The sequence below is a fragment of the Tetrao urogallus genome (assembly GCF_951394365.1).
Source record: "Tetrao urogallus genome assembly, chromosome: 1".
Classification (NCBI taxonomy): Eukaryota; Metazoa; Chordata; class Aves; order Galliformes; family Phasianidae; genus Tetrao; species Tetrao urogallus.
Window position 1 is genome coordinate 181,945,227 of NC_136813.1, and position 15,625 is coordinate 181,960,851.

The window sequence follows — 15,625 nt, forward strand, 5'->3', positions numbered from 1 at the left end:
GTTTTTATTCCTATATGTGTTTATAGTCTCCTTCTATTTAAGCTTTTACAGTTTCTAAGCACATTATAGAAAATTCAGTTTACATCATGACCTGTCATTTTGATAAACATATTCACAATATTTTCCATTAAAATGTAGATGGAAAATAAAGTCTTTGTACTTAGAGTCCTAAAGGCCTTTTCCTGAAAATGCACTTGGGAAAAAAGAAAGAAAAAAAAAAAAAAGGAGAAAAAGAACAACTCAATTTTAAAGCCATTCATTTACTTGCATGAGAGTTTCACATTAAGATATGGACACAAAGGAGTCAGAAGAAATTTAGTGTTGAGATCTATACTACCAGTTTCTGCTCAATTCATTGCATCCCTGTTTTCTCCCAAATTCCTCAGGTGCCTGTTCCCAAATTTCCACACACCTCTGTACACTGTTGCCAAGGCTTCCATGTCCTAACTTGAAAACCAGCTAATCTTGAAACAGTGATGAGAAAACTCCCTAAAATAAATAATAAAAATAATTGTAGAGAAACGCTCTTGGTCTCCATCACTAAACAGTCATGGGAATGGGAAACCTTGCAATGTAGTGCTTCACTCTAATGGGAGACAGAAAGAAAACACAAAAGAAGTAGGGATAAACCATGCTACTCAGGCTGGACATCCAATAACCAAGTTTAGAAAGCTTTCAGCTAACTGAACAGAGGTGGCAACAGCACAGCGAACTAAAAAACTGTCTGTGCTTTGCTGATTGTACAGAAGAGTTTTCCAGATATCATCTCAGCGTCCTTTGGGTTGCAATATGTATCCTTGTGGTATTGCTAATTGTGAGAGAGGAGCTAAAGGTGGGAGACAAGTTGGAATGCACCATAGCAACTCAAGTAGCATTGTGTTATTTTGTGCAGTCTACTGAAGACACATCAGCTATAGTGGACACAAATTCAGACTAGAGCAGAGTAGAACAGAATCAAATACAATAACTTTAGTTGGAAATGACCTTCAAATATCATCTAGCCTGGCTGTCCGACCTCTTCACAGATACCCAAAAGTTAAAGCACATTATTAAGAGTGTTATACAAATGCCTCTCTATGATAGGCATAGGGCATCAATCAGTTCTCTAAGAAGCTTGTTCCGCTGTCTCACCACCCTTACAGTAAAGAAATTTTTCTCAATGTCTGGACCTTAGCCTGGACTTCCTCTGGTGCAGTTTTGTGCCATTTGCTTGTGTTTAAAGACTGATATGCAGACACCTAACTTTCAGTGTTGCAACTTGTGAATTAGAAACTTAGATGCACAATCATAGTTCTAGAAGTGTAGGTCTAGTACCATCAGGTACCTGTTGTACCTGATGCTACTCAGAAATCTGTACTGGGTTGACAGGTGTGACACAAAATCTATGAGAGAATTTAGAGCTTTGGTTATTATCCTGGATAATCTCACTCACTCTGCTGTTAAGTTTATGATAGCCCAGTGTACTTCAGATGGCCCTAATTGTTTGCTAGTGAGCTCAGAACTGAGCTCAGACTTCCAGTCCTGATTTCTCTGAGGTTTGGGGCATTAGAAAAAAGTTCATCATAAAGGAAAAAACAAGTTAAATTACATAATCTGAAAGACTCTGCTAGTTTCATCTGACTGCTTTTCTGAAATGTTATTATCAAATTACACTGTAGTAACTTCAGAATTTTGTGTTTAATATGGATTAAACTGTCACCATGCTTCTGAATTTTGTTGACTTGCCTTTGAAATCTCTTCTGTGACAATGTGAAGTGTCAGGAGCCCAGGTGTGTTAACTAATTGGCTCATTTTCAGAGCACATGGCAGAATGATAAACACTTGATGGCAATGTAATGAAAAGGTAATCATACTGCTTGGGCACAGTGGTGGAAACTGGAATAGCAAAATATGCTTTTTTGATTCTTCACATCCAGACTTGATTAAAAGTAATAATTGCTTCACACTTTCTAGCTCCTTCATACTGATTTGATAGACCAGTTCCTTCGTGGTTACTAGGATTCATGTAGAACAGAAAGGGTGGCAGATAGTGGGGGACTGAAAGACAAAAATAATGGTAAAAAGAAAACTAATTGCAAGATTATTATTTTCTTATGATTGATTTTTAGCTATGAAGGAATATCATTTAGTGTAGGAAAGTGGCATATTTGGCAGGGGTTGTTAGTAGATGTACAAAGTGCAAGTATTTGTACGAGTAAGAAAACCGCAAAGAAAAATGCATTTCTACACGCTGAGTTCTCTGATTGAACTTTCAGGTAATTTACCTGGCTTAGAGCTGCTGAAAATTTGATATTGCCCACAATTATACACACCTAGTAGAGAGAAATCTCTTTGCTTTCATGTCCACAGTCAAGAGGTAATTCTCAGCATTTGACTTATGAAGTACAAAGCCAAATTTAGTAAAAGCTTTGCAGTGATTGAAATTATAATGGTGAAACGATGTGAAGTTCAGATTTAGTATAAGATTGTAGGAGTCAAAGAAAAATTGGAGAGACAGAAATTATGATTGATGGACATGATACTATTGCAGTACGGAACACTAAAGAGCATAAAGCATAATTAATTGGTCAAGACGAGCAAGTTTGCAAAAAAACACCCAAAACAAAGAGAAATGTCTGATTTTTTGAATCCCTGTGGCTTCAGATACAAGCAATTAGCATAGAGAAGGGCTGTGTCCTTAACTCTAATGAGTGCAGCAGTATTGATGTGTTTTATATGATATGTGTGCTGATCACATGTAGTCCTGTATAGCTCTTTAAAAACTTCATGAACAAAACATTTAAAAATGATGTTGATAAAGGATCTTTACAAGATAGATGGGAAGTGCTAAGTAAAAAAAGGATGCATTACATGAAAAGGCAAGAAAGCTTTAAGTAATTTTTTGTTCATTGTGACAGTACTCTCTCTCTCAGAGGAATTTAAATTGATTCCAGACAGTTTGGATTTAGACGACATGTCTAACATAATGGAAATAACCTCTCAATGCTGAGAAAATTGGAACAGTGCATAAACATGACAAGTTAAGCAGAGAAGATTATGGTGCTGACAACCGTGAAGCACCTTGTGGTCCCTGCAGCTGGCCTAGTCTTCAGAATTATCAAATTTAGAAAGAGTAGAGTACATATCATGTATGTCCTCCCTTTTTCACAATTGTAACTTCCTGTATAAGAAAGCAAGCTAAGTTACTCTTGGTTACTGTTTTTCTTTTCTGTAAAAATTTTTAGAAGATCTTGAAACCAATCTTCGTAGGATGAATTTTAATACTATTTCACAGGCCAGAGGAAACCAATCCCAATCCTACTGTCATTTCAACAAAAATATACATCCAAGTATTCAGAATTCGTGTCCTAGTTTCAACTGGGATAGAGTTAATTTGCTTCACAGTGGCTGATACAATTATATGTTTTGGCTTCAGGAGAAAAACAATGCTTTTATCTTAACCCATGAGTTTTACTTTTTTTCTGACTCACTCCCCCATTCTGCTGGGAGTGGGTAGTGAGTGTATGGTTGGCTGTGTGGTACTGAGCTGCCTACCAGGTTAAACCACATCGCAATAATTCAGAAATTGTTGATGCAACTTTAAAATATTAATACACACTACAAAGCACCAAAAAAATAAAAATCTGATCTTCCATTGAATACTTTCTTCCATGAAGAATATTCTGAAAGTTGTGCAAATATTCTGCTGTACAAAGATTCTACAAGGGAGATAATAGCAATGAGTAATTCCCCTTCATCCAATAAAAATTTACTACTGACAACTGAAAAAAGCAATGTCCAAGTAACTATCACACCATGAGCAAAAACAGGCGTATCTGTGTACAAACACAAATCATGAGTTTATCATTCATCCCTTTGCTGACTTTGAACAAGTCAGAAACGCATCCAAATTGCAACTTCTACACCAGCACTCTGCGATAGATGCATTTTGATTTATTTAGCAAAATATATGTCTTGTTATGCCACAGTACTTTTTTCCCTACAGGCAATATAGGAACTCAAAAACAAACAAAAAAAAAAAAAAAAAAACAACAAAAATGCATGTGAATACTATAGAATTGACTGATATTACCTAGAGACTACACTTAATCCTCCACCTGCAGAATTTCCCAGGCATTATTTTTATTTCCTGAAGTTATTGGGAGTTATTGGGTTTAATTTAAAATAAGGTGTTTTTTTTTGTTTGTTTGTTTGTTTGTTTGTTTTTAGTAGAGAAATCCAAAGTGAATTGAATGCTTTCTTATGCATTTTAAACCACCATTTTTTATTTTTACTATTATTTGCCATCTGTGTATATTTTGAAACACAATGTTTGTAGATTTAGATATCAAATGGGAAAGTTTTGGAGATGTATCACCAGATTTCCATTTGGAATTCCATTACTGACTTCAGATTTACAATGATGCATGTGATCTTTGTATTTTATCATCATAAAGTGTAAAACTGATATAACAATACTTTCCCTTTTCATAAAAATCTCTGAAATCCCTACAATTTTTGTGTAATTCTGCCTTTTGTTTTTACTAACTCAAAACAGGTACACAGAAATGATTCTGGAGTTACTGCTCAGGGAGAGAAGCATCATCATTCCTTAGGTCTTGCATTCAAACCTTTTATCTGCAATACACAGAATGTGACATTTTGGAAGTTCTTGAAGAAATTACTTTTTATTTTGTGGCAATGTATCTGGCTTTGATTTGGTACTTACTTCCCAGCTGAGATGGAATACCAACCAAGCCAAAGATTTGAGCTAGATCTGCCTAGACTTCCTTTCATAGATAACTTCAAAGCTTTTACATATACATACTATAAAAACCAGACCAGCCAAACAAACAGACAAACAAAAAAACACACACAAAAAAATATCAAACTGCATTATTAAAATTATTCAAATATATAACTTTAAAAAATAAAAAATATTACAGAATCAGAGACTAGATGAGGTTTGAAGGGACCACTGGCTCTGCCCTATTTGCACCCTCTGTTTAAGTATTTATGAACACTGATCAGATTCTGCCTTGAACATCCTCTTGTCTGAACAGTCCCAGCTCCCTCAGCCTCCTCTCACAGAGGTGCTCCAGTCATGACCCTTTGTTGGACTTTCTCTAGTATGTCCACATCTCTCCTGTACTGGTAGGCCCAGAACTGGACACAGCACTCCAGTTGTGGTCTCACCAATTTGAGGAGAGGGGAAGCATCATCTCCTCAAGATGCTGTCAACACTCAGTTTAAAGCAGCCCAGGATATCATTAACCTTCTTTGTGGATGGACGCCTAACATAGATCAGTCATAGATCAATCACAGAACGGCAGAAGGGCTTAAAAGGGACCTTAATGATCACCTAGTTTCAGACACTTGCCATGGACAGGGTTGCCTTCCACCAGCTCAGGTTGCCCAAGATCCCATCCAACCCAGCCTTAAGCACCTCCAGAATCCCCCATCCACAGCTTTCCTGGGCAGCACTGCCAGTGCCTTACCACCCTGTGAGTAAGCAATGTCTTCTGAACATCTAAATAAATCACATCTGAGGCTCCTGCTCCAATCAGAAAATTCCTGGATTAGGCTGCAGGTCTCCACATTTTGCCCAGAGCACTGTTCCACTTGGTTATAGAGACTGGCAATGTGTCTCCTAATGTGTGGAAGGGGCCTTCAAGTATCATCTAGTCCAAACAGTTTATGTTAACCACAAATTTGTTTAAAGCACAGGTCAGAGTTGTGCCTTACATCTGGTTAAAAAAAGACAACTAGAACATGACTCCTTAGAGAGCTGTTTATGTAACCTAGAAAATGTATTTTCTGAATTCCTTACTCTTCACTATCCGGTTTGTATCCTTTTAGCTTTATTTTAGAGCATTTTTTGCAAGCCATGTCTTCTTACCACTTCTACAAGCTTTCAATGAACAAGTGCCTCCATGATAACTCACAGGAAATGAATTCTGAGATAACGTGCTTAATTGTTGGCACAGGAAATGACACACACTGTAGAAGCTGGATATGAAGGAAACATCTTCACAACTACCCTGCATGTGGATGACTGAATCAGCCAGTACTTTTGCTAATAAAGAATCATATAGAAAATCCTCAGAAATCCCAAATTTCAGGTCATTACTGACCGTACCAGAAAACAGTTAAAGGCAGAGAGAGAGACCTGACCTTTGAACAATGTAAGTAAGAGTCACGTAATAACGCTGAAGTAAATGTGGGAAATGGAAAAAAGACAGGGAAATGAATAGGATTTTACAAAGCAGAGAAAAATGACTTGGAATAGCATCTCATTGATTTTGTTACAAATGGTTTACTAATGGCATCTTACAGAGAAAAATACATAAACAAAGTAATTTTTAAGAAATGGTGCTGCATTAAACTTTTTCACTATAGTGTTCTGCTCAACTAGTCTTCTACAATTCAGAAGTGCTTTGACAAGTTTTGACTGCATTATTTGCTCTGTATTTCAGGAATCAATGTGCGCTGACTGCATAAAAACACTTGCACTTACTGTTTGCTTGATTTTAAAAGTATTCCACAGTGGTCTTTAACAGTAACATCATCTGCCTTAAGACAACGACCCATCTCTCTGCCATCTGCCAATTTTACCAGTACTGATTTTATATTTTCTATGGTGTTACGTAAGCGAAAGCAAATAATTTATTCTGGAGGAAGCACATTAAAACAATATTCCCTCACTGATTTTCTATTTAGAATTACATTAAAAGATCAAACAGTTAACCAGTTTCTCAATTCAGTGTAAGCCATACTAATTTTACTTTTATTTCTGAGTAAGGAGTGGGAGTGTTACATCTAAATCCTTTAAAAAAGTCCACTTACATAATAATTTCATTTCATTCAAGTAATACATTTTCTGCAAGATCATATTTATAACTACCCTTTTATACACAAACTTGGGTTACATTCTACACTAGCATAGGTGATATTCCTAATTTAGCTATGGTGCATGAGAAAAGTTCCAATTTTGTGATAATATAGATACTTAAAATACAGTCAGTTGTTCTGTGCATACCTTTGGTGAATGGGCATGACACAACCTCCTGCTTAATGAAAATTGACCTTAGTGGAAATAATTGTTATAACTGATGGCTAAGTAGTCCCTGTTAGCTGCATCAGGTTACCTAGTTGCTCCCATTTTAGAGCCAACACCACAAGCCTTGGGTCTCTTGGGTATGCTGGATAATAAACAAACATCACACCATTTTTCAGTGATACTGTGAGAGTAATTTGCTATTTGTGTATGTAATCTCAATGAAGCTTGAGAGCTGGCAGGCTGAAGTCAAAAAGTGTGTCTTTATTCCTTCTACTTAAATAGATTTTTTTTAGAAATTCCATATATATGTAAAAAATTGTTTATAATACATATTTAATATGGTGTAATAACAATTTCTCTTTCTCTCTGAGAAGTACTGTGGAAGAAGTTAAAAATTATCCAGATGATCATTCATTCTTCCCCTAAGGAACGGACTAAGGCATCCTCTGAGTTACTTCAGAGATACTGTAGTGTTTATGCTGGGATGGAGAGGCCCCAGATCCCTAGTAACATTACTTTTATTGAGAACAAGTTGTTTTAAATACAGAAATAATTTCATAAATAAAAAGATGATACAGTGACAAACATATTTATTAAAAGTATTAAAATATTCATATATTACTGAGATATTTCCCATAGTAAACCTTCCCTATAATATTAACTAAACACGGAAGTGTTACATAATGTATTATTTTTATCTTTAAGAAAAACTATATTATTATTATTGCTGTTATTTTCATCATCATCATCATTTTTCCTTTTAAAATATTAGCACATTAATGGGGAAATGGGAAATGAAACAACTAATGGAAATGAAAACTAATCGATAAAATAATTTTAAGGTAATTTTAAAATATTTTCTCATTCTAAAGTTTAAAATCTGGGATATTACTTTTCTTGCACAGAGCATCTTTTTCTAATTATGTCTGGATCTATAGAAATTCTCAATTCACCTAGAACACACAAAATGCAATAGATTGCTTACATGAAAAAAACAAAAACCAAACACATATCCTATGATGCCCGCTAAATATAATTTGCATGAAACTGGAACATAAGCTAAAAATGCTTACACTGAAAGCTTGTGTTCTTTTTTAGCTCATGTTAATAAAAAGTAAAAAATAAATAGAACTCAAAATTATTCCCAATGATCAAACAGGAAAAACTGCACAGTACATTTCTTATACACTGAAATACTGCGCCAAGTTATGACAAATCTGGCTTTGGAAAGTAATTTATTTCTTTTAGAAACATGTTTTGACACACTTGGGAGTCAACTTTCAGGGTTTGTGCCTGACAACTTTGGCTTCCATGTTGTTTTTATATTGTAATCTGAAGGTGACACAGCAAAGGTTGATGCATCCCTGGTGTTGTTTTTGATTGGGTTTGAATTATGAGTCACCCTAAGGCTTTCTGAGAAGGGCAGTGTTGTATTTAATAAATGTATGCTCTTGGTTTACAAAAAAATAAAGAAGATGAGCATTACTCATAGAGGGTAAGTGTAGCCATGTTAAAGTCTTTCTTCCTTTTTAGGAAAGTAAAATAAAATTGCTTAAAGAATTGCACAGGGAAAAATATTTCATATAGAAGACTAATTTAGTTTCTGCATTTTAACTCGATAACAGGCAAACTGTAGAAGCCAAGAGAGTTTTGTAGCTTATGTAAATGGTTTGGGTGGTGCCTGAAAATCACACCTTCCCATCTTCCCAGTGCTGTGTCTCATGTCTGTAGCACAATAGATGATGTACTCACTTTTTTCTTTTTTCCATAGTGTATTAGCTTACTTTATTACTATTAAATATTGCACTATATTACAAATCACCATGTCACAATGTCTACACAAGGTACTTTGACAGCAGATTTGGAAACCCAACAAATGTCTTTTAATAGGACTTTTACATTATACTGAATCAACAGAAACATTCTTCAACACATTTAAACTAAATTTTAGACATGCCTTAGTACACAAGCATAGGTTTATGGTAGTATTAAGAGTTCAGCTATGTAACTTTCCCTCCCTAGACTGAAATCTTTCAGATTTCCTGTGAGGAAGGGAGAGATCACTCAGAGCCTAGACTATGGGAAATTAGGAGAGAATGAGTTTCTTCATGCCCTAGTATGGCAGTTGATTCTCCCATGTACCATGCTTAGGAGTTATTTGATTACAAAAAATGTAATTTTTTATCAAGATACATACAAAATGGACAGCTTTCTGATAATATTACTGGGAAAAACAGAGGAGAAACTCTTCTGGCCTGGCCAAATTCCAATGTTGTCAAGCCAAAAATTGCTTTTTGTTTTTCTCAAGCAGTTACTATTTGGTATTAATTTGTTCACCTAACATCAGTAAGACTGAAAACAGTCTGCAGTGTGGCCAATAGAGCTCTTCTGTTCTAATAATGACATGCAATGCAGCTACCAGACACAAATGTCTCTGTGCTCCCCAGCACAGGGAGCAGTTGCATGGCAAGTCTCTGTACGGACCTAGTAATGGTACCTGATTGTGTAGGTCCTTATGGAATGCCATGATGGGAGTCTGTGTCCATAAACTTGAATTTCTTTTTGCTATAAGACTTTCTGAAGGAACCTATTTCTCCACTCAGTGTGCAAACTAACTTCACTTAATATCAACAAGAGTTAGGCACACACATCCCTAGGAAAGCATCCCCATAAGTTTTAATGGAAGTACTGTTCAAATTTAGTTCAGACCATATAAGCTTATATTACAAAACAGTACCACTGATAATAAAAGTACTTTTGAAACAAAATGCTTGCTAATAGTCATTAAGAACCTCCTCTGCAATATATATTAAAAAGATTTATCTAATGCTTTGCAAAATTATCCACAAATGTACCACACAGTGCACGAACATTAATAAGAAAGAAGCAGCAAAACCATAACATCACCACTTTGAAATGCAATGCAATTAATACTATTTCCATTAATACAGTCTAATAGCTACTAACTGTTATTGATGTCTATTTTTTCAGGAATCCATATTCATTAAGGAGATCTGTGGCTTCTTTCCCATTTATTCAGAAATATGGAAGCAATTGCACACTGTTTCACTGCTAATCAGAGCTATACAAGAAAAAATATGGAAGTCTCATTAGTGCAAATTTTAAGGTAGCTGATCTCCTTTCGTTGCTCCCTCTGTTCAAATTGGTTATTCCCTGTGCTTCTGAGAGGGAACCATTTCTCTTAGTAAACTAAGCTATATATATAACTGACTTCTTAGTTTACCTGCTATACCATGTAAAACATTTATTAAAGCAAACTGAATATCAATTACAAGGTACTTAAAAATATTTCAAGATAATCCCAAGTATAAAACAGTTGTAATGTGTAGGACAAAAAGTAAATAATTTGAAGGTTACTAGAAGAGTACATGTTCTCAGAGATAAAAACACAATGCTCTGCAGGGTGAAATGTGCCTTGTGAACATGAAGCAGAGTTTCCATGTTAAGTTATGTTAATATGAATGCAGTATTTCTTGCATGGTGACAATGTTTTCTAAAGATTTTTCAAAGATTTTATTCCTGGAATTAACATAGGAAAGAGGACTGTCTCAAAAGGGTGTTATTAAATTACTTTGCACAAAATACCAATTTATGTGCAGGAAAGATAGGAAGGGACAAATAGATAATGATAAGAGGAAAGAAGGGCAATACTACACCTCATAACAAAGCCAATGAAGTGAAAAATGTCGCATGACTCATGCAAGGAATTTTTATCATCACTAGCAAAAAGCAACAATAAAAATAAGCAAAAAAACGAAAGAACTAAAAACTCAGCATGAGAAGGATACTTTTAGAGAGAGCTCATGCTGAGGAAATTGGTGAATTTATGATGTCACATGAAAGAAAACAATTTTGAAACAGGCAAAATGGGCTGATGAGTCAGAAAGAGAAAAATGAAAAACAATGTTTTAGCAGCATGTTGGACAGAAATTTACATCACTGACTTGTAGGTGTCAGAAGTGCCCATGGTTCACCTCTAGGCTCCTATGGGTTCCCTTCAAATGGTTCAGTTGTTCAACTGTATGCTGCCATGCACTTTCCCTCTGAGGAACCAAACTTCCCTTAAACTCAGACAGAGGTATGTGCCATTTCAGAACACAGCAGGACTAAAATTGCGGAAATCATCAAATGGAATTAACTTCCTCTCGACAACAGAATACTTTCAAAAAAACCCAAGAGAATAGGGATCAAGAGCAAATGTACAGTTGGAATAAAAGTCTGGAGAGGAGACAATGGGGTGGGAAGCAGGAGAGTTATTAGACTTTGCATGTCCCAATATCTCTGGTTAGAGACCACAGAAACAAATATATCTTCATGAACAAAGTACGAACAGACTGCTCTTAATTCAAATATAGCACTCATACAAAGCAATGAAAACAAGTCCAGGTTGCTTTAGGGAGAAACTGGAGGGAAAATGATCACCAACATCTCAAGAACCTAGAAGAGAAGAGCTAATAAGATAATAGAAAACATCAGTAAAGACCCAAATCAAAAACCTACACTATCATGTCGATAATTTGATCCATTCAAACCCTTAGACTGTTAGCTAGAAAGTCTGGATTTGTGGACGAGTAAGCCATTAGGTATAGGGTCTCCAGTTTGCACCAGGCACTGAGTGACATTTTGAATGAAAAATTGCAGAAGCAGAGTCAAAGCTATGAGATCTTGGATCCAAGGGAACCATCCGCGTCAGATTCACGTTAGCTGGGAGATGCTACTGCCTTGTGAAGCACTTCCGTAAGAGAGGAGGAGCATGAGCTTTCTTGACCAGACGAATTGAAAGCCATCTTGTAACAATTCTGGATTAAAAAAAACTTTCTATCTCTGTGACAGAGAGATAAATTTGAGGATCAGGCATAGGAAAGGGTACTCAAGATATCCTTGTTATGATATCTGATATTTCCTTGTTATGAAGGACTAAGCTTATTCACTGAAATAGGCAGGGATGTTATTTTGGGTGAAATTTCTGTTATAGGATCTGCTGATGCTGCAAGTGATGTAATGGTATCTGTTAGCAGTCTAGAGGAATCATAAACTTCTGTGGCCATTTGTACAAAATCTAAGAAAGAGACCTGGCCATTCCCACAATTTACATCTACATAATTTAATATCCTCCTCATTTTGGTTTCCCGTACCCCGTCCAGGTGAAACTGGCTGCTTGCTTATTTGAGTCCCATGTCAGAAGTTGATTAATAATAAAGTAATATAGATGATGCAACTCTGGCTCTGTTTCATACTACCAGCCTCAGTTTCTCAGAGCCTGTTTGGATTCCCTGCTTACAAAGCAGCAGTCTGAAGTAGGAACTTTATCAGGCTCACATTTATTGTATCTAATTTTCTAATTTTCTAATCTTTCTTTTTCTTTTTTTTTTTTACTCAGCAATACTTCACCAAACCAATGCTGCTCAGTATTTTCTGGGACATAATATATCATTTTTCCCTTTGTTTTGAAACAAACAATCAAACAAAAACGAAGCAGAAGCATGACTACTGTTTCCTTAGAAATTTTAAGAGGACTACACTAAAAATTCAATGGTGGATCAAGCACTTTGTTGTATCCAATGCCAGGTCTCCACTTACTGATGGTTCAGATACTCTCTTTTTGGGATATCATCACACTTGAGTACAGTCATTCCCTCTATCCTTTTGAAATATGAAGTCTCTTCTTTCCCTGCATATGCTGGCTGTTGATTTCATAAGCTTGAGGGAAAAAAGCTTTTTAAATGCTGTAGTATGCATATTATATGCATAAGGGAGAACATTCTTTGCTGTATAAAATGCTTTTTGTCTGTAGTGAGAATATAACTAAGCCAATGTTGATCTGTTTTGTGCCTCCAATGTAGCAACGATGACTGAATGAGAGAAAAATTGAGTCACTTACAAAAATGAATTTGTGACAGTAAACTACGCAGTCAGGCCATATTCATTTCAAAGACAGAACACATTACAAAGCAACACACAACCTTATGCAAAACATCCTCCCTCTTTCACAAGCAGGAATATTACTTGGGTATTAATCTTATAAATGGGATGCTAAACACAGGATGCATACGGTAATCATGAGAAGGGATGGTACTATCCATCTGTCACTACACATTAAAGGGAAAAAAATAAAAATTGGATATATGAGTAATGAAAAGGTATGCCTTGCTTCAACAGTGTCACATATTAAATATTTTAGAATCATAGCAGGATTCTCAAAGAGCTAGAATTCTGTTTTATATTCAGATTATCTCACACGTCTAAATCATACAGTCAGTTTTTATTCATTCTTTGTAGGAGATATGTGTGAACCAGCTATCCCCAGTTTCTCTTACAGTCAGTCAAGCAGAATATGTACTTTTAGGGTACAGCTGACTTATTCAAAACATCTACACTGAAATGACATGAATTATATCCTAGAAAGGCCTATTTATCTTCTGTGACCATTAAAGGAGATGTGATGACTAGCACAGACACCATTACCTATATTATAGATGTATACTTGGTCACACAAATGCACTGCCTTTCTCTACAGATTTGTGAAACCACAGATAGTCATCCTACAACCGTTCTCCTGTTTCTCTTAAACTATGACTCAGTCACACCTGAGGTAGTGAAGCTTTGTCTCATACACCGTACTTTTTCACTTTTTATTTTGAATCATTCAAACAAATGGACCTCTGCTTTCTATTTATTGAGACTATTTCCGAGGCTAACAAACTAGCAGTGAAACATATTCCTTATTCATTATGTACAGAAATGTTTAATGGTAAAGTTAAATTTTCATTTGTTCTGTCTTGGCCCATTAAGCTTCATCACTTTGTAGTGCTTCCAATCAGTTCCTCTAGACTGAGTCATTGTTTTGCCATGAACAAACCATGCTCTGTTTCTCTTCACTGCATAGCTAAAGAAACAAACAAATGAAGAAAATCCAACCAATGTTCACTCCCATCAACAGAAGGCTGAGACTCAGGAATAAGTTACTGCATTTGGACCACATATTTTGTGTCAACTGGGCTACTATAACTACCTGCATCTCTGTGTTCAGCCTGAAAAAGGGCAAGAAAGTATAAATATACACATATATTTTGAGGATTGAGCTCAGTACATTACATCTCATCTTTCATGGCGTTGTATATAAAATAACCATAGCACAGTTAATGTAGCAGAACTTGTTAAACCAACATGTCGATCAACTTATTTTGAGCATGAGTCTGTGTTCTCAGAAGAAATTCTCTTGAGAGAGGGAAATTATCCTCACGGGCCTGAGTACGTTTTGCTTCAGGTTTTTTTTTTTTTTTGCTACTGTCCAGCACTCATTGCTGAAATATCTATTTTGGTGTCTATTATTACTCAGGCTTGCTCAACATACTGGATTTCACACTCCACTTCTCTCTGAAGATTGGTGTTCTGAATTGTTTTCCTCTTGAGGTGGATTAGGTTTCATTTTTCAAAACAAAATGTCATCTTTTGGTGTGCTATTAACCCTCCTAATTCCCTTCATGCTCTTTATTGCCATGTAATGCTCCCTAGTTTGTCATAATTTTCAAGGAAAAAATGCAGTTTACTCTTTTTTTTTTTTTTTCTTTTTTTTCTTCAGATTCTTAATATCTGTTAAATAAAACCAGACTGAACAGCAACTTCTATAGCACCTTTGCAATGATTAACTTTCTCTACGTCTACATACTTTCATAACACCACTGGCTTTTACTCATCGGTATTAATTAGGTTTTCTTTCAAAGAAATGTTAGATTCTGTCATCTATTAATCATTCCTTTACACATAGCTGTTAAAAATACTTTACCAAGTATGTGAATCTGCAGATATTTGTCATCTAATGTTTATTATTTCTGCTTTGTGATAAAATATTACCAGATTCCTTGTTCTAAGGCTCTGTTGGTTTTTAAAACATTTGGCACATAAAAATACTAGAGCTTCACTTTCCAAACTCTACTAATTAGAATGAAAGTAACAGACATTTCAGTGTAGATTCCCTCCTTTTTTTCCTTTTTCTTTTGAAGCATAGAGTAACATACATTCAGTGACATGAAAGACTTGAGAGAAATAAAGATCTTTAATTAAAGAAATTAAGTCTTACTATTAAATTAAGTGCTCATAACAAGCCAGCATAAAAATGTGTTTGCTAATGTGTTAAAAGCTGCTACTTATCACTGATGAGGTGTTCAAATTTCTGTCATTGTTGCTTTCTTATAGATAAGTATTGACTCTGCCTTTCTAATTGTGTGTATTCATGTTTACTGTGTCAGGTTAATCCCAAAAACGAAGTTGCTAGAAGCTACTTTTTAAAGGAGAGAAAAATATGCTTTGTTTGATCTTTGTTGTTCAGAAAGAAACAAAACAATTGCTATACAGTAATTTTACAAGGAAAAAAGGCACAAAATGGCTTATACAGACTAATAATCTTGTAAACGGCTGAAAGACCGCTCCAATTTTGATCTACCTTAATTATGCAATATAAGAAAATACATACAAAGCTTGCAGCACTGGGTTGGGGTGATAAAAGTTTGCTGCACGCGACACATAATATTGAAGGGTGAAAGGTCCTGAAATACTCTAGTTTTA

General features: G+C 35.5%; 1 protein-coding gene across 3 annotated transcripts in view; it reads right to left on the reverse strand.

Annotated features, from left to right (window-relative positions):
* Positions 1 to 15,625, reverse strand: part of MAGI2 (membrane associated guanylate kinase, WW and PDZ domain containing 2) — a gene marked incomplete at both ends in the record, with an annotated part of 716,521 nt that overhangs the window by 95,562 nt on the left and 605,334 nt on the right. The gene's annotated exons all lie outside the window — the stretch shown is intronic.